The sequence below is a fragment of the Lithobates pipiens genome, unplaced genomic scaffold, assembly GCF_037356315.1.
Source record: "Lithobates pipiens isolate NorthernLeopardFrog02 unplaced genomic scaffold, aLitPip1_a1.2 Scaffold_13, whole genome shotgun sequence".
Lineage (NCBI taxonomy): Eukaryota > Metazoa > Chordata > Amphibia > Anura > Ranidae > Lithobates > Lithobates pipiens.
In genome coordinates, this window is record NW_027507718.1 from 495,081,188 (window position 1) to 495,100,301 (window position 19,114).

The window sequence follows — 19,114 nt, forward strand, 5'->3', positions numbered from 1 at the left end:
CTGTGGGGGGGCTGATCGAGGTAAAGGGCCAATCACAGCAGGCCCTTTACCATGTGATCAGTTGTCAGCCAATGACAGCTGATCAAGGAAGTAGCCAGTAAAAGCCGGTAATTTGCTCAGTGCATCCCGATCAGTGCCCGCCAGTGCCACTTCATCAGTGCCTCATATCAGTGCCCATCAATGCTGCCTTTTGAGTGCTCTTCAGTGCAGCCTATCAGTGCCCATCAGTGCTGCCTCATCAGTGCCCATCAGTGAATTCTAAAAATTACCCAACATTTTATAACAAACTTTGAAAAACATTTGTTTTGTTTTTTTCATTATGTTTGTATTTTTTGTGTTTGTTTAGCAAATAATTAAAAACCCATTTGTGATTAAGTACCACCAAAAGAAATATCTATTTGTGTGAAAAAAAAGATAACAATATCATATGGATACAGTGTTGCATGACCGCACAATTGTCATTCAATGTGTGAGAGTGCCCAGTAAGCAAGTGATTAAATCTGCCTTGAAGAGGAGCTCCAGTCTCCCCCCAAAAAAATTTAATTCAGCAGCTACAAATACTGTAGATGCTGCCTTTAATATAAGGACTCTTACCTGCCCCTAAGACGATTCATGAATTGGCTTCATGTCCAGGCATCAGCAAACTGGCAGTGAAGCCTTGCAACTCCACAGCTGTCCTCCAACTGCACATGCGTGACCCCAGAAGACCGCGGTGGGAAGGGGTGGCAAATTTCCAATTGTATTACTGTGGCAATCCAACCGGAAGTGGGGGAGTGGGTACCTGTCAAAATCAGTTTCCCACTCCAGTGGCAGCCGGTGGAATTTTTTTGGGGGGGCAGCAAACAGTATGCCACCCCCAACCCCATCCCTCCCCGATCGGCCAGCCGTTGGTTGGTAGAACTTATACCATCACTGGTGGCTTCCCCCTACTCGGCGGGCGCAGCCTCCCGATCTCCTGCTCTCCACAGATCATCTCAGTGATGGTGGCTTACATTTCCTCCTTCCTCTTTGGTGGCCAATCGGGAGTCTTCTCTTTTCGGCCAATAGGAAAACGGGTCTCACACCCTCTTCTGATTGGCTGGATTGAGGATCAGTGTTTCAACAGCAAATTTTCATTCGCTGTTATAACACGCCTGGGTTGGATCAGAGTGCATTCTCTGAGACCCGAGACCACCCTATTTTGAAGCCTATAAGAGCTTCTGGCTCTAAACAGGTGCTTCAAAAAAATCCTGGCTGCTGTAATTCATGCGCCCTGAAAGGGGCCGGTCGCAGGAATAGGGGGTGGACATGGCGGCCATAGATAGATTCATGTTATGCATGAATCTATCCATTGCATATAGGAGGTGGCCTGGAGAGGCTGCCCCGACCCACTCCCCCCGCCAAAAAAATTAATAAACTAAAAGTGCCAAATGTAAAGGAGTAGGAGGGGAAAGGAAGAAGAGCGGAACTTCCCCTTTTGGGTGAAATTCAGCTTTAAAGTTAAGTTCACCTTTTAAAAAAAAAATAAAAAAATGAAAGAAAAAGGTGAACCAACAGCCTACAACCTCTCCACATTCCCCAGTCCCTGCTGAACTTACCTCCATTGGCGATTAACTGTCAGTGCCTATTCAGTTATAGCGGTTCAGGAATTTGAAAACCCCACTCTTCTTCCCCTTGCTTTTTTGGAGCTTCTAGGACACTTCACCACTTTGATCAATCAGAGTCACTCTGATCCATCCCAGAAGCCCTAAGGAAAGAAGAGGAATAAGCCCTTGTACACACGGTCGGAGAATCCGTCGGAATGTGTCCTTTCGGACCGTGTCGTCAGGTAATCCGACTGTGTATGGTATGCATCGGACTGATTCCGTTGGAATATCCGTCGGACTAAATTTTCCAACATGTTGGAAATATTTCCAGACCAACTGGGCCGGTCGGACCTACTCCGATCATGTGTAGAGAATTTTGATCGGACCAAGTGCCACGCATGCTTAGATCAAATTCCTACATCAAAGCTATTGGCTACTAGCCTGAATGTAGTCCCATCGTAACGAAATTACGTCATCACGTTCTGAAAGATCAGATTTTTCGCCAACTTTGTCCGACCGTGTGTATGCAACAGTTTCGGACAAGATCCGACGGACAAAATCCGACGGGCAAATTCCGACGGATTTGGTTGTGGAAATCTCCGACTGTGTGTACAGGGGCTAAGAGTGAGGCTTACAAATACCCTGACCAGGGAAGTGGGGAAGGTGCAGACTTTTACTTCGCCTTTTCATGTTTTGTGAAAATGTGAACTTACATTTTCAGTCGTATCAAATCCCAAAATGTAATATACTGGAGCTTACTAGACCTTAGCTGCATTAGCCTTCTTTTATTATGATTAAAATTCTTTATTTTCACTTGTGGATCTGGACAGTAACAGTCTTTCTGTGTAATGGTGACAACACTAACGCACTATACACTAGCAATTAAGAATCACTCTAGGCTGCCACCCCTGATATTTGGGCTACAAACACCCCCCCCCCCCATCTCTAATACATAGGGAGGAGATGCTGTGCAGTTCAGAGAAGAGAGCTTGGAAAGCTATAGTTTGATTCCAAATTGAGATTTGTACACACAAGTTACCAAGACACACTGGAATTCTGGCAAGAATATTTTTGGACTTGCAGAAAATGTTCTTACCGTGAAAACAAAAAGGAATACAGTCACCATCTAAAGACTGGAAAGCTACAATATAATACATATTTGTTCTTGGATTTAGATCAACTTTAATGGCTCATATAAAAAAATGACAGCTTCCTCCCTTTCCAAATTCATTCAACCAGAAAAAAGTTTTAAGTAATAATTATTATTTCCTTGAACTTCATCTTATTTTTTCGTGACCATATCCAATAAAGATAGACAACATGTATAAAACCACTAAACGTTTCTAATAAAGTTTTTTTCCTTGCATGTGATTCTAAGCAATGAATTTTACAATTTAAAAAAAGCACACAAAAAAATGTTAAAAGATTGCATTCATCCTTTCAAAAGGTATAATGATCTGAAATCATCCTCTTAACTAAAAATTCTGAGGACCTAACATCTAACATCAATCTGAAAACGTTCTTATTTCAATTTTAAATGTGTCTTAATGAACAACGGTGCTAAATCATCGCCATCCTTGGATGGGTAAACGCGCTCTTCTATGTAGATCTTTCTTCATCAAGGATTTTTCACTGTTTAATTTAAAATCTATATATAAATCACCCGCTTTCTATTGAGACAAGCTTATCATTTTTGATTTACATGCTGTTTTGATTAAAACACATTGCAATATATATTCTGTGTCATGATGAATTTTTCCAGGCTTGGTGACAAAATTGGTGTTGTGCGCCATACCTGTAAAGTTGTCTTTTTTATTCCAAAATTTACCTTTCTGGCTATTTTACAAATGAAGGAAGGCCCACAGGGATTGTAATGTTTTATTTGTTTGTTAAAAATGTTGGCATTTTTTACATTTACATTACTAGCTAAAATATGTCTATTTTTATAGTGATGACTTTCCGTAGGATTAGTTGACCCAACATTTTAAGTTCCTCTTATGCCGCATGCACACGATCAGACTATCCGGCGGACTTGGTCCAGCGGATTAAAGTCCGCCGGACAATGCGCCGTGTGTGGGCTCCAGCGGACTTTTTTTTCCCAAAAGTCCGGCGGACTTAAAAAGAAGTTTTGACTCAAAATTGTCCGGCAGTCCGGCTGACCATCTGGCCATCTGTGTGCTAGTCCGCCGGACTTTTGACATGAACGGACTTGCTCACACGGAGAAAAGTCCGTTCATTTTGAACGTGGCCCCAGGTAGATGGAACTAGCGAAGGAGGTCAATTTTCGCCGCCTTCATCGGCGAGATTGACACCTCGCTGGCTCTGTCACCTGGTATGGACTTAAAGGGGAAGCCCCACGCTGAAAAAACGGCGGACGTTTTGTCCGCCGCAAAAGTCCGGTCGTGTGTGGGCAGGACCTCAGCTGCAAAGTCCGACGGGTGTTCCGCCGAACTATGTCCACCTTACGAAGTCCGCTGGATAGTCGGCTCGTGTGTACGCAGGATTAGAGGTATCTTGCCTACATCTACTTTCTCTATCCTGTTGCCAGGATGGTGTGTGAATTCAGTTAGGGAGAGGAAGAGTAGAGAGGCTTTGTAGTAGCTTGGAGTCCATCTCCTCACACACACAAAATCCCCTCCTAATTTCAGATGATCAATGTACATGTTTAGGGAATCTTCCAAATGTTTTATTTTGGCCCATTAAACAAAGCTTTGTAGAAAATAAAAAAATCCTAAAGATTTTATAGGATTTACCACAATTGCATGTGGTTCACTTAAAGTTGACCTATTGGTGCTTGCATTAAAAAAAAAAAAAAATTGTAAAGCACATGGGAGATCAACTATATTTGTATATAGTTCTCTTGACATGACCTCTTGGCACGTGTAAAAATTATTTACTAAACCTTTGGAAAATTCACAAAATGTGGTTCTGCTGACGTAGATCTGCTGAAGCTTGAAAGACTCATTATCTCTGGTTGCCAGTTGGGATAACCTCATATGTTCATTCTATTATACCACTCCTCCCTTGTTTATCCATCTCCCAGTCAACAAGTTCTACTTGTATACTGGATTATCCTATTTTTGAATGCCTTTGCTGAGGATTGTCCTCCCATACAGATGTTATTTGTTACTTGACCCTGCATGTTTCCATGCTTCATTTTTGATGTACCTATCTTGATGAATACTTGTTCTAGACTCAATACTGCCTATATACTCGTTCTGTACTCAGCTTTATCTTAATAATAATAATAAAATACTCGAACAAGGAAAGAAACTATTATATCCTTCCCTTGGACTTTTTAACAGTTTAGACTGCACTTTGGTGAAAATGTTTTGTTGAAGTTTTACTATGAATAGAAGGCATCACCTCTGTGGTGTCATTGCACTCCTAAAATATAGGATTCAAGTACCAACTGGCTACCAGATTCCTGGTACCACTTCTTTATATTTCATGCCTCTTGCTGTTAGTTGGAGGAGGTCAAGTTTCTTCGGTGTTCCTCCTATTTACAAAGTGCTTAATGGTATGCACACTTCAGGAAAACATTTTTAAACTGATGGCATATCCCACTTGGAAGTGTACCTGAGAGTCCAAGAGAGCACAGACGTGCGATTCTATGCACAAGAATAGGGTAATATTGTGTAAGTACAATGATGCTGGGTACCCATTCATGGAACTCAGCTGGTGATCCTCTTTTTGTCAATACATTGAGCTTCCCAGTTCCAGCTTAGGGGACAACTTGGTGATTGGTCTGGCAGCACTTAAGAGGCCTCCAGGACAGATTGGATGCCAAGTACCTAGAACAGCAGCTGGTGGACCTTATAGATAAAAGCTGCTCTACTGGGCTGAGATCCAGTGACTGTAGAGACCATTGGAGTACAGTCACCTCATTGTCATGTTCAAGAAACCAGTGGTGAGATGATTGGAGCTTTGTGACATGGTACATTATTCTGCTGGAAGTAGCCATCTGAACATGGGTTCACTGTAGTCATAAAGGGATGGACATGGTCAGCAACAATACGCAGGTAGGCTGCGGCATTTAAACAATGCTCGGTTTGTACTAAGAGGCCCAAAGTGGGCCAAGAAAATATCCCCCACATCATTACACCATCACCAGCATGAACTGTTGATACAAGGCAGGATGGATCCATGTTTTCATGTTGTTTATGCCAAATTCTGACCCTACGATCTGAATGTCGCAGCTGAAATTGAGACTCCTCAGACCAGGCAACATTTTTCCAATCTTCTATTGACCAATTTTGGTGATCCTGTGTGAATTGTAGTCTCAGTTTCCTGTTATTAGCTGACAGGAGTGGCAAACTGTGTGGTCTTCTGCTGCTGTAGCCCGTCTGCTTCAAGGTTCGATGTGTTGTGCATTCAGAGATGGTATTCTGCATACCTTGGTTTAAACAAGTGGTTATTAAAGTTACTGTTGCCTTTCTATTATCTCGGACCTATTCTCCTCTGACCTCTGACATCAACAAGGCATTTTCTTCTGCTGCTCACTGGATATTTTCTCTTTTTTGGACAATTCTCTGTAAACCCTAGAGATGGTTGTGTGTGAAAAAACTAGTTGATCATATGCCATGTTCAAAGTCACTTAAATCCCCTTTCTTCCATATTTTGATGCTCGGTCTGTACTTCAGCAAGTCATCTTCACCATGTTTAGATGCCTAAATGCATTGAGTTGCTGCCATGTGATTGGCTGATTAGAAGTTTGTGTTACCAACAGTTGAACAGGTATCCCTAATAAAGTGTGTGTGTGTGTGTGTGTGTGTGTGTGTGTGTGTGTGTGTGTGTGTGTGTGTGTGTGTGTGTGTGTGTGTGTGTGTGTGTGTGTGTGTGTGTGTGTGTGTGTGTGTGTGTGTGTGTGTGTGTGTGTGTGTGTGTGTGTGTGTGTGTGTGTGTGTGTGTGTGTGTATATATATCAATTTATTATTTCACCATGTTTTATCCCTTAAAAAACACTGCAAGAATAGAAAAACACCTACTGATCTGTCAGATATCTAATGTGTTCCTAACTTCCTGTTTGAGCTGACAACAATGAGAACAATGCCTCTGCTGCACTGAAGACTAATGCTGCAGCCTTGCATGCTGAACCATAATACTCCACCTATCCCCTATGTACCATTCCACATGCATACATTAATTTCTATCCCAGCAAAACAATGCTAATAATTTGACTCCCAAAATCATATAATGAAGTTGGGTCATGATCTAGTGTAGGAGTTATGGGTTTAAATGTGGGTAATGCCTGGACATGCACTTTTTTTAGGCCCCTTTCATATGGGGCGTATTAAAAGCAGAGCTGGCAGGTGACACACCGTTGTCCACTCATTTTGTGCAGATGGGACATGGATAAAGTCTGCTCTGCTCTATGGGCTGTGGGGAGTAAACAGACTCTGCTGTCCATTCACACCTGTATACCTCCGATCCACTCTACCTAACCGGAAGAGGATAAAGCCCGCTTTCATTTTTTTTTTTTTTCGGACCTGATCAGACCCAGAAGGAAGGCGAGCTTAAACGGACATAAGTTGTTTACATCCTCCTGTCCATGGGAATGCATGGACATTCTGATTAGATCTGCCTGCAAAACAGGCAGGTCTGATCAGAACACCTGTGTGAAAAGAGCCTTATAGTTTTTCCTTAAAGTGTAAGGTTGCCTTTACAGAAAATCTGTAAGGTGTACATACACTGGACCCCCTTCCCACCGCACTCGGTCCCGCTGACCTGGAGTCTAGCGATTACCCACTCTGACACATCGTATAGCCGCTTTCCTTGTGGCTTTCTTTCCTATTCTCCAGTGCTGACAGGACGGGCTACGTGGGTTCTAATTGGTTGGCGCTGCCCATGTGACGGCGCCGACCAATTAGAATGCTTCCTATACGTAACCTTTATGAGGTACGTTTAGGAAATTAAGCCAAGAAGATTTCTAAGCCCCAGACCGGTAAAGCGGCTATCCGACATGTCAAAGAGGGTAATCGCCAGACACACTCTGGGATTTGTTTTTCTCTGGACTACGTGGTGTTAGCCTTGCCCAGTTGTCCTTCAAACTATTAAATTATTCCTACTTAGCTCATTGTTAGAAAATAGACACTAATTATCCAGTAGTCCAGTGGTCTCCAAACTGCGACCCGGGGGCCAAATGTGGCCCTTTCCTTTAGGCACTTGGGGGTTTCCTTGGGGCACTTTTCATCCTACTGATACAATACACCTTTCAGCCCACTGATACCAACAATAGGGCATAATTCCAGTTCCTGACACCAACAATGGGGTACTTTTCCTCCCCCTGATATCAAAGATGGGATACCATGTACCCCCCTTGATGCTGGAAAATTTATATTCCCACTGGCCCTTTGTTTAGAAAGATTGTAGTCCAAGATAAAAACTGGGAGGGCTAATTCAACTCCTTGAGATAACACAAGTCTGCACAAGACAGATCTGAAATTCTGACAAAAAAACACAGATATATATTTTTTTTACTTATTTAAAATGCATAACAAAATACTTTTAAATGTTATTTTTTACAGACCAAAATATAGAAAAAAAGGTGAAGTTTATTGGTAGGATTTACATAAATTTTAAGCTGATCAACATCATCTTATAGGTTGAATGGTTGGCTCAAACTAGGTACCTTCATAGTATGAAATGACAGGTCCACTTTAAGCTTAATTAATGTGCCATTTATCACTTATCTAATATTAAATTAGTACAGTTATATCAAAATGGAGCAAGAATTGGAACTAGGTCATGCCCTTGTCTGCCAGCCTCTCATTAATCATGAAATAGGCCAGTAGTAAATTATTGCATTTAAACAACCTCCTTTGGGGACTCCAGAAAGATGGTTTCCTCCGTTTTTTTTCCCTTTATAATCCAAATGAGTTCTTGATCCTGTTTGAACAACACAAATTCACTTTGTCTTTGAAGTGGGTGGGAGGAAAAAATAAATAGATTCCCTTCCAGATTCTCTCCTTTAATTGACAGTAGACGCTTACGAAAAATCCTCCATACACAAAACATTTCTTCTGACCTAATGTCCTGCTAATTATAATGTAAAGTAGAAAAGCGTTATAAAAATTTCATCAAATCAATCTGCATATAAATAATGTCTCTCTACAAGCGCGATCTCATAAATAGTTTAATAAACGTGGGTCGCGATTGGAATTGTACGTGATCCTTCACAGGAGAAAAGGTTGAGAGCTTTCTGCTCACGAAAACATGGTTGGAAGTTTACAACAATGCAATACTTACGCAAACAACTCAAGAACATCCTTCTATATGGAGGCTATTCACTGGAGGTTGTGCTGGGTTCGTTTGAAAGCTATGCAGCGTTTGATTCAATCACACACAACTCACACTGTATACACAGAATATTATGACATTTTTTTGGGGTTGGAATCTTGAAGAAAAAAGGTGGTGGCTAGATTTTTACATTTTATTGGAATGTTTAACCACTTCGATGCTAGGCACTTTTACACCTATCCTGCCCAGGCCAATTTTCAGCTTCCAGCGCTGTCACGTTTTGAATGACAATTGAGCGGACATGCAGAACTGTACCCATATGAAGTTTTAATCATTTTTTTCACACATGTAGAGCTATCTTGTGGTGGTATTTAATCACCACTGAGTTTTTATTTTTTTGCAAAAATTAATGAAAAAAAAGACTGAAAATTAAAAAAAAAAAAAGTTTTTCATTGTTTGTTATACAAATTAGCAAACAGGTAATTTTTCTCCTTCACTGATGTGTGCTAATGAGGCTACACTTATGGGCACTGACAAGGCCCTACTGATGGGCACTAATAGGCTGCACTGATGGGCACTGATAGGTGGCACTGATTGGCGGCACCAGTTGTCACTAATAGGCGGCACTGATGGGCACTGGTAGGCAGCATTGATAGGTGACACTGATGAGGAGGCTTTGATGGGCACTGATTGGCAGCACTGATGAGCAATGATTGGCAGGTCTTATGAACACTGATTGGCTTCACTGGTGGGCACTGATTGGTAGCACTGGTGGGCACTGATAGGTAGCACTGGTGAGCACTGTTGGAACTGCACTGATAATCAGGACAGTGATAATCATTGTAGCTATCCCTTTCACACAAGCCGTTTATCGGCTCTCCTCTCCTCATGCTGTCAGCACGAGGAAAGGAATGGCGATAACTGGCTTGTGTTTACATCGTGATCAGCTGTGATTGGACACAGCTGATCACGTGGTAAAGAGACGCTGATTGGCTCTTAATCCTGATCTGTGATCAGCTGTGTCCAGAGGACGCAGAGATCACAGAGCGTGCCACAGCAATCATAGGAGGACTTCATATGATGCCCTCCCAGAACTGGCCGGCCATGCTGTAGCCATTATTTGGCTATAGTACAGTCGGCAAGTGGTTAAAGGCCTCTCATCGCTAGACCATTCAGTTTAAGAAAAATCTTCCCTAAGATTGTGCATTTATCATATTTTAAGTGTATAATTTATCTATAAAATCCTCCCTTATATAGACATTCAAAAGCCCTGAGACTGCTAGGTGGCACCATCTTGGGTGTGGTGTCAGCAGCCTGAGAAGACATTCTACAGCAGTCTTTCTCAACCTTTTGAACACAGGGGAACCCTCAAAATAGCTTTCCGAACTCAGGGAACCCCTGCTAAAAACAACTATATATCTACAGGGCATGGTATATTAGTTTGGTCACTGGAAAGAATTATACCCTTACAGATAGCTATGGAAGATCAATGGTGTTAGTGGAAACTTACAGTATCTGAGAGGAAGAAGTTGCCCATTGCTCAAGGAACCCTAGCAACCTCTGGTGGAACCCTGGATGTGAAACCCTGTTGTATAGCTCCTTAGCGCCTTCCCCCAGCAACTACATAAAAGGTTATGTAGGAAAATGAGGGGAAGAGGAGCTAGGCCAGCACAGAGAGTAATTAAACACTCCCAAAAGAAGAGAAGGCTATGCCGTGCAAGGAAGGAGGGGTGTGTTCTTGGGAATAGACTACTCAATTTTTCTAACAGATTTGAAGGCAGGTTTCAGTTATTTAAAAAATATATATATATATGTAAAGGAAAAATCACTGCAAGTAGACATTTAAAATGTTTGATATTTTTGTGTTTTACCTGCAATTTTCGAAGTTAGCTACATGGTCTTTTTAAAGAGGAAGTAAACCCTTCCAAACAACTTGGACCTATAGGTAAGCCTAGATTAAGGCTTACCTGTAGGTCCAAGCAATATCTCCTAAACCTATATGGTTTAGGAGATATTTGCCCGAAAATGGGCACCGCTGTCTACGGCGCATGCACCGTAGACAGCGGCGCGCATGCGCACTAAATGCGGCAAATCCAAGAATGGATTTGCCAAATTTGTCGACTCCCGTGCGCATGCGCGGGAGTGACGTCATCGCGGCTTCGCCGTATGACAGCGGCGGAGCTGCGAGGCGCGACTCCCGTGCGCATGCGCGGGAGTGACGTCATCGCGGTTGCGCCGCTGTGATTCGTCGGAGCTGCGAGACGCCACAAGCAACATGGATGCGGCGGACTACAGGGGACAGCGGCGACTTCGCTGGCTCCTGTGTCAGGTAAGTGACACATAATGAGCTACTATGCGATGCATAGTAGTCCATTATGCTTTACCTTTGCAGGGAAATAAAGAGGAAGTAAACCCATCAGGGTTTACTTCCTCTTTAACTAGATGCAGCACATGCTATTGTATTCCACACAGGCCTGTTGTCCACTGGAAAGCCTGTTCCCAACTTTCTTGAAAGTCATGTTGAACTGTTCCTTTATTTTCCTGAGTCTGTAGTACTGAAATAATGACAATTCTAAGCCTTGGCTGAGCTGGACTTCCATAAAGGCTGCTGGTGCTCCAGGCAACTCATACTTCTCAATGGCTGAGTTGATATTCTATGTATCTAATACTGTTATTATCAGTAGCCGAGTTAGTTAATGCTGCATGTAGCTGATACTTCTTAGTAAATTGGTACTTCATGTAGCTTCTCAGCGATTTTGTTGATGTTCCTTCCAACTGATAGATAGGCAACTCCTATCCTCATATTGATTAGTGGTTCCAAATTAATAATAACTACTGCAGTAGGGAACAGACACAAAAGATACGCTCAGCATCTTTCCTAATAACTGTTCTACTTTATTATGACGCATTTGAAGGTTTTTATACACATGATTACATAGGTATCACATTAATATTACAATTGTACGTTTATGGTAACAAGGGGCATAACATAGATAGGCTAATTCTAATCAGGACTCGAAAGAATGCAAAACATGTACTGAAAACATTATTAGTGCCGTGTGCACAGTGAGGGCATTTTGCAATACATATAAAATAGAATACAATTATATACAGAACTTACAAATTTCCATTACATAGAAGTATAAGTGATATTCGATGTAGCACCCTGGAGTTTAGGCAGGAAGCTCCCCACAAATTTACTTTGTTCAAAAATAGTTATCCTGGTCAATTGTTAGAGATCTATTGATTCCTCCCTAAGTTTGGACTTGTTGCACTTTTCTCTTCTAACACTAGGTGGCCAGTTACTCGGTGGTACTAAATAGGAGAAGGGCAACTCAAGGTCAGGTTATGGGTATATGGGAGTGTCTTGGCCAATGGGCAGGGGTTTTCGTGCATTCCTTGGCCTGCTGGGAGAACCGATATATATCCGGGTGGAGTCAGGTGATATAGGTTCTGTGCCACTCAGATGGCTGTCTGGGTGGATGTGTGTCATGTTGTCCCAGGCTGCTAGGCCAGAGATTGGGCCTATTCCAGGGGCATCTGGCTGCTAGGCTGTGTGAGGGCCTTTCCAGAAGCAAGAGAGAGCAGTGCGTGGTTGGGATTGCAGCTTGCAGTCAAACCAGAAGTGCTGGTTCTTCTGGCCGGAAAACCTGTCAGTGGTTGGAGGTAGAGGGGAAGCTGTCACCACAAAGGAACCATCCACCTTATTATCAGGGACCACAGTGAGAAAGCAAGTACTGGAGCCATATTCTCACCACACGGGCACAGTGGAGAATCGGAAAACTTCAGATGGTGATCAAGTTGTTGACCCAGCCAGTGAAAGTGACGCTTGCAGAGCAGCCTTGTGTGTCAAGCCAGAGACTGAGCAGGCTAGCAGGGGTCAAGCTTGAGAAGTATCGGAAGTGTCAAGCTAGGTACCCAGCAGAGAGGCAGGATGATGCTTGAGGAAGGTACAACCTTGAAGATTGGTGGAGCTCATGGGATTCAGTGGCAGTGAATCAATGGGTCTAGTGAGAGACTGGGAGTTTAGTGGGCTGAAAATAATTAGAAGTGAAGCTGAAAGGACTGTTACGTTTGTGTTAGGAACTGTTAAATACTGTTACCATAAGAGACAGCATTCCTGCATGTGCAGATGTGGCTTCTTGCTGGAGGCCTTTCCCTGTACGGCTGTCTTCCTATTGAAGTCTTGGAGTCTGCTAATTGAACTTGCAACTACTTAAGTGTGTCCTGGCCCTAACCCTCTTTCCCCCATAAAAGTTTATATGAGAAATAAACATCTCTTTTGCATTCAAGAAGTGTCTGGCACCCAATAACTTCAACCTTGGACCCACTATGCCTCACAACCTACTACATACAGAAGGATGTCAGCTATCTCTAGTTCTGGAGGTTCTCATTAGACTTGAAGGCCGGAGACCTTGCTACATCCATGTAACTGATACTTCTCACCAGTTGAGTTGGTACTTCATGCAGCTACTTCTCAGTGGTTGAGTTGTATATTCCATGTAGCTACTTCTCATCGTTATTGTTGATGCTCCATTTTTTTTAGCAGATGAGTTGATATTTCATAGAGTTAATACTTCACAGTGGTTGAGTTGATGCTCTCAGTAGCTAATACTTACCAGTAATTGAGTTGATGGTGCTTGTAGCTGATACTTCAAAACAGGTGAGTTGATATGCCATGTAACTGACACCTCTCCGCAGTGGAGTTGGTATTTCATGTAGCTACTTCTCAGTAGTTTTTCTGATGTTCCATCCAGCTGATACTTCTTAGTGATTAAATTCATATTCCATATAGCCGATACTTCTCAGTGGTTGAGTTGATTCTCCCAATAACTGATACTCCTCACTTATTTATTTTTATTGTAGCTGATATTTAGCAACAGTTGAGTTGGTACGCCATGTAACTAATATTTCACACTGGTCGAGTTATATACTCCAATTAGCTACTTCTAAATGTTTTTTTCTTTTTGATGCACCATTTAGCTGATACTTCTTAGCAGTTGAGTTGATGTTCCAGAGTTGATTCTTCTGAGAGGTTGAGTTGATACTCTCAGTAAATCATACTTCTCAGTTATTGGGTTGATAGTTCTTGTACCTGATACTTCATAGCAGTTGAGTTGATATTTCATAGACTTGATACTTCTCAGTGGTTGAGTTGATATTTCTTCTCAGTAATTCTCAGCAGTTAATAAAGTGTGTACCTTTGTATGTTGTAGCATTAACAGTACCCAGTACATGAAGTCAATAATTTGTAGGCGTGTGCACATTCTTTTTGCCATCTAGTAGGTGTGGTGGCCAGATACCCCCAAACTTTTGTCTTTGTAGAAGATACACATTACAGCTTAGCAACTGAAGTAAATTAGGGGGATAAGGGCCATTCATAATACATTCAATAAAAATGTACTTAGGATTGGTACCATTGATGGCTTATTTTATAATTATTCAACTTTTTTTCAGTAGCAAAATCTAAAACACAAAGAACAGTAAGAGAAATGACTCCTGTGTTTGAAGTAATATCTTGTGTAAGCTTGTTTTAGACTCATCCTTTATTTTGCTGCTGGAGTGTTTCTTTGTAGTTGTTGCTTTAATAACCACTATTTATCAAGTCTGCTTTGCAATTAGCCATTCCTATAACACCTGACCAACTTGCTAATTGATTGTGTGTTTTACCGTGCGTTTAAGAGGCTTGCCTTATGTTTGCCTAACTACAGTCAGTCCTGAAATCACCCATGGCTGGTTAGATTGGTGTTAAAATATGGAGAGAAGAAAAATGTATTTGTAATGTGTAAACACGCATATTAAAATTAAACATAACTGTGGTCATTAAAGAGACCATATCATCAAATAAAAAAAAAATGCAGATAAAAGGAAGTAAAATAGAGTATTTTAAATAATTATTTGCAGCATTTTTATTTCTATAACCATTTATAGCATTGAATTACAATGCGCCTCTGAACTGAGTCAATTCCCTAGCACAGCCACCTTCCTTCTTTCACATCATAGACCTCTCTCTTTGTGGAAGTGCCTTACTGTTTGTCCTAGCCCAGCTTTTCTGCCCTTCCCTCCCTACACAGCCTTTTATGTAGCTGCTATGGAGAAGTGAAGGGAAATACTATATAATGTCAGCCTCAAAGCCCAAAATAGCCTCTATACCGGGACCCCTTACACCGATCATTGAATACCCCGACTTTGCACCAAGTTCAAATAAAAAAAAAAAAAAACCTAAACACAGCAGAACACTCCTAGTGCTTCACTGCTTTCATGAAGGTAAAATAAAATCTTTTGACTCTCTGACAGAGGAATTAGGGAAATAATTTTCTGGCAAATGATTTTATATACAACTTCACAATTTCGTTCTGAATAGCCAACATAGAGCTTCCTACAATTTCCCCATGACTCCTTTTGAGATGATTTGTTACAAAGGGACTCAGGTCCATAAAACAACCTCTTTAGCCTATACGTGGCTAATTCAAGAAACTCACAAAGACACTAGCAAACAAAGGGAGGCATGGGAACTTGAACTCAAAACTAAAATTATGAACTTCTGGTTCTGGCACCATATGGAGTAGTGGTAATCCACCTCAGCTCCAGGTACCTGGCCCTTACATTGGCTTTTAAAAACTGCCCTGACACCCATCGCCACCAGCAGACTGCCCGCAGACCTTTCTGGTACAACCCCGCACTGTGCTAATGGACCGTTTTGTGGAAAAAAGCAGCTCACGAGTACCGCTGGCCCAGCACCAAATCGAAGCAGGGGATGCGGCCTTGTACCCTAGAGTGGTAGACGTGCCTGACATGGAGGTGAGTGGAGGGCCTTCCCCTCTATCACAACGGCGAGAGGCAGATGATATCGAGCGTATTGCTCAAGCTGTGGCAGCGATATTAGCCCCCACCATTGCAGCTTCTGTGGAAAAAGCAGTTAACGCTGGCATGCTGCAAATAAAGAAAGAGCTGAGGGAAAATGCTGCTCGCCTCAATGAGGCTGAAAAAAAAATCACAAGCATGGAGGAAGAACTTTACCAAGCACAAGCTACAGAGCAAGCCCAGGATAAGACGAATCAATATGTAATTCAGAAATTGGAAGATTAAGAGAACAGATCGAGACGCAGCAAACTGCAATTTGTTGGAGTACCAAAATTGCTGACTCCTCGATTATGCTACTTTTCTGTTAACTACTCTGGGTAATATCAAGTCTATTTAGACTTTGGCACTGATTCGTATCACCTGTTGCGTTCACTCTAATGCTATTTCTTAGCCGAACAACTTGCAATTACTCACTAAGCTTCGCTACCTATCTTTTTCTATGGGCCTTAATATTAGCTACTGTTAAGCCTCCCTCATTGATGGCTCATGCCCACCCCACTGCATCTCCACACCTAACGGGTGACCATTTATACTACTTACAGGGTCAGTTGTAGGGAGCTGGCTTTTACTGAGTACCCATGCGGAAAAAAGCGAAGTTATTCACTGGTTCATTTTTGTTATTCTCCCTCAAAGCCTTTCCTCTCATGCTTTACCCACTCACCCTATTTTTAATAACCTGATCATGATCCAGGCAATCCACGAAACACCTAGGCAACATACCCAAACAATCTCTTGCCTACTAGTCTCCCTATCTCTGAATTTCATCTACGTGATTTTAATACCTGCACACCCCCACACTCTACACCCCCCCCATCAGAATTACCTCATGGAATGTACAGGGGCTAAGGTCCTCTATTAAGAGACTCAAGATACTAAGACACCTTAAGAGACTGCAAACTGACATAGCTCTGCTACAGGAAACCTATCTGACACATTTTGATTTCTATCACATGCAAAAAATATAGGTGAGATCTGTGCTAGGATCTGACACGGTTGGCTGCAAAGCAGGGGTGATCATCCTGATCCATAAAAATCTTCCATGCAAAGTAATTTTGAGTGATGCAGATAACCAGGGGCAATTTCTCACAATACATGTCCAAATTGGCCACAGGGATCTCAAATGTCTATGCACCCAACAATCCCAGGAAACAGTTTTTTTGGAGCCCTATTTGCCAGACTTATACAATATCCCCTCATTCCCCATATTGTAGGAGGAGATGTAACTCCACTTCACACATGGCAGATGACAGATCCTCCCCTAAATGACTGCCAAAGGCAGTAGCAGACCCAGAGCAAACCACCATAGAATCCATTCACTTTACTGACTTGTGGCGGCTTTTCTACCTGATGGACAGAGAATACACCTTCTACTCTACCCCTCACAAGGTGTTCACTAGAATTGATTACATCTTTGGCACTGACAATGTTGTCCCACTGATCTCGGATACTGAGATACATGATATAGCCATATAAGACCATGCCCCAGTATCACTTTCTGTGAACGATACGATCTCCCAATCTAACCATTGCTTTTCACGCTTTCCATCATATCGCCAGCATATCTCCACAAAAATGCTGATTTCCAGACATACATGGACATGGCATGGAGGGAGTTTGCCACTGCCAACTCCTTCTATGCTGACAACTCCGTGCTGCACCCTATAAAAAAATACCCTATCCAGTTATAGGACAGCAAGCTCCCACCTTAAGCTTGCTCAACGAGCCCTCTCTGCCCAAGACTCTTTGGGAAATAGAGATGAATGGCGCAAAGCCAAAAACAAAGTTTGATACTTGGGCAGATATCTTAGAACTGACCAAAAGAGCTCATGCCGATGCACACTTATACAAATTTGGTAACAAATCAGGTAAACTCTGTGCTAGAGTGTACAAAGGCCCATACAGGCCCACTCATATCACAACCATACTGAACTCACCTGGCACTATCAAAAAGAGGTACACCATATACATTTTCAGAAATTTGCTTTGCCAAACTCCTACGTATTCTACTTCTGGCAATGTCTCAACTTCATCCGCACCTCTTTTAGGAAAGTAGACAAGAGATTTGGATCATGCATCACAGACCAATTGCTACAGGCGGGTTCATATACCATCTCGGGCATTTATAAACATTTACTCTGCAAGATCACCCTCTACATTTCCTTTTATTCTGTTGCAAACTAGGACAAAGGCTTTCTGGATCCAGAGCTACTTGACAAACTATTGCAGGTATACAACAAAGTCCTCCAGTTGATACCTTGTGAATATTGGATGGAGACACAGATGAAAATTCTTAATTTTGCCTATATACTCTTCCTCATATACCCTTCCTCATGGACAAAAGCAACCCCCAGTAGTTCCTCTGTCCTCTCTGCAACCAAGCAAGACCTACTTTAACCGGTTCCCAACCGGCTCACACCGATGTACATCAGCAGAATGGCACTGACAGGCAAATGGGCGTACAGGTACAGGTGTGCGTACCTCCATGAGTCGGGTCGTGGGTCCCACGGACTCGATTACCGCAGGGATACCCATGATCATCCCACAGGGAGGAAGAATGGGGAGATGCTAATGTAAACAAGCATCTCCCTGTTCTGCCTAGTGACAGTGTCACTGATCTCTTCTCCCTGTGATTGGGAGCAGAGATCAGGGACATGTCACATGTAGCCACACCCTTCCACAGTTAGAAACACACCCCAGAACACACTTAACCCTTACCCTGCCGCCTAGTGGTTAACCCCTTCACTGCCAGTGTCATTTACACAAGAATCAGTGGATTTGTATAGCACTGATTGCTGTATAATTAATACAGCAATCAGTGGTTTATAAAAATGCAATAATGGTCCCAAAAATGTGTCAAAAATGTCCGACGTGTCCGCCATAATGTCGCAGTCACGATAAAAATCAAATCGCAGATCGCTGCCATTACTACTACTAAAAAATATTCATAAAAATGCCATAAAACTATCCCCTATTTTGTAAACGCTATAACTTTTGCGCAAACCAATCAATAAACGCTTATTACGATTTTTTCTTTTTTTTACCAAAAATATGTAAAAGAATACATATTGGCCAAAATGAGGAAAAATATATATTTTTTATATATTTTTGGGGGATATTTATTATTGCAAAATGTAAAAAATAATGATTTTTTTTCAAAATTGTTGCTCTTTTTTTGTTTATAGCGCAAAAAATAAAAAACGCAGGGGTAATCAAATACCACCAAAAGAAAGCTCTATTTGTGGGAAAAAAGGACGTCAATTTTGTTTGGGAGCCACGTTGCACGACCGCGCGATTGTCAGTTAAAGCGGTGCAGTGCCGAATCGCAAATAGTGCTCTGGTCAGGAAGGGGGTAAAATCTTTAAACACTGCTTCTGGTCATGTACATACATCTCCACTTCTGGGAACAATTCATATCCTTCATACAGGGAATTACCCTGCTGCATCTC